This window comes from Colobus angolensis, unplaced genomic scaffold (assembly GCF_000951035.1).
Source record: "Colobus angolensis palliatus isolate OR3802 unplaced genomic scaffold, Cang.pa_1.0 Scaffold68, whole genome shotgun sequence".
Classification (NCBI taxonomy): domain Eukaryota; kingdom Metazoa; phylum Chordata; class Mammalia; order Primates; family Cercopithecidae; genus Colobus; species Colobus angolensis.
Window position 1 is genome coordinate 152944 of NW_012120487.1, and position 1116 is coordinate 154059.

The window sequence follows — 1116 nt, forward strand, 5'->3', positions numbered from 1 at the left end:
TATATATATATATATATATATATACACACACACACACACAATTACTGAGAACTAAGTTTTGAGATTATATTTCTTCAGAAATGCCAGAAAGAGGTAGGTGGAAGACAGAAAGACAAAAAACTGGGGGATGGGTGGGGTGGAAGGGCACATTCTGAGTTCTGCTTTTTCAAGGAGGGTGGCTCTGAAATGTTTTGTTTTACATATTAAGGTTCTGAATATGATCTGTGGGGTGGGGTGTGTATGTTGAAAACTGCTGCTCTGAATAATATGAGATAATATATAAAATACAAATCCCTAGGTTCTCTGATTTTGATACTTAAATGCAATATTTAAGAGACTATACTGGTGATGCATCAGGCATGTTTAATATCTGTAATATCAGGCAGGTATTTAAAAAAAAAAATCAAATGTTTCCCAATCTTTCTTTTTCTTTTGAGACAGAGTGTCATTTTGTTGCACAGGCTGGAGTGCAGTGACACAATCATGGCTCACTGCAGCCTCAACGTCCCTGGGCTCAGGTGATCCTCCCACCTCAGCTTCCTGAGTAGCTGGGACTACAGGTGTGCGCCACCATATGTGGCTAATTTTTGTATTTTTTTTAAAGATGGGGCTTCATCATGTTGACCAGGCTGGTCTCAAACTCCTGGCATCAAGCAATCCACCTGCCTTGACCTCCCAAAGTGCAGACATTATAGGCGTGAGCCACTTTGCCCAGCCTATTTCTCAATCTTTATGAATCACTTACACCTATCTTCAGAGCCACTTGCACGTAGTATTTACTTACTCTCTTTCTTTAAATTAACTCTTTTTTTACTGAGCCTCATTATTTCTGTAAAATCACAGATTTGATATGCTTATTGTATTTATACCTATAAGTATTGGAAAAGATGTATTTACAAAATATAAATATTAATGTGTACAACACCCTAAATCATCTTTTGTACCACAAGCCATAGGCATTCTATAATTTGAGGAATATTGCTAATACATAATGGTTTAAATACATGGTTAAAACCAAAAAGTAGCCTGGGCGCAGTGGCTCACGCCTATAATCCCAGCACTTTGGGAGGCTGAGGTGGGCAGATCACGAGGTCAGGAACTGGAGACCAGCCTGGC

At 38.9% G+C, this 1116-nt stretch overlaps 1 protein-coding gene across 1 annotated transcript in view; it reads right to left on the reverse strand.

Moving 5' to 3' along the window:
• STIL (SCL/TAL1 interrupting locus) overlaps positions 1-1116 on the reverse strand; it is an 85343-nt gene that overhangs the window by 25792 nt on the left and 58435 nt on the right. The window lies entirely within an intron of this gene.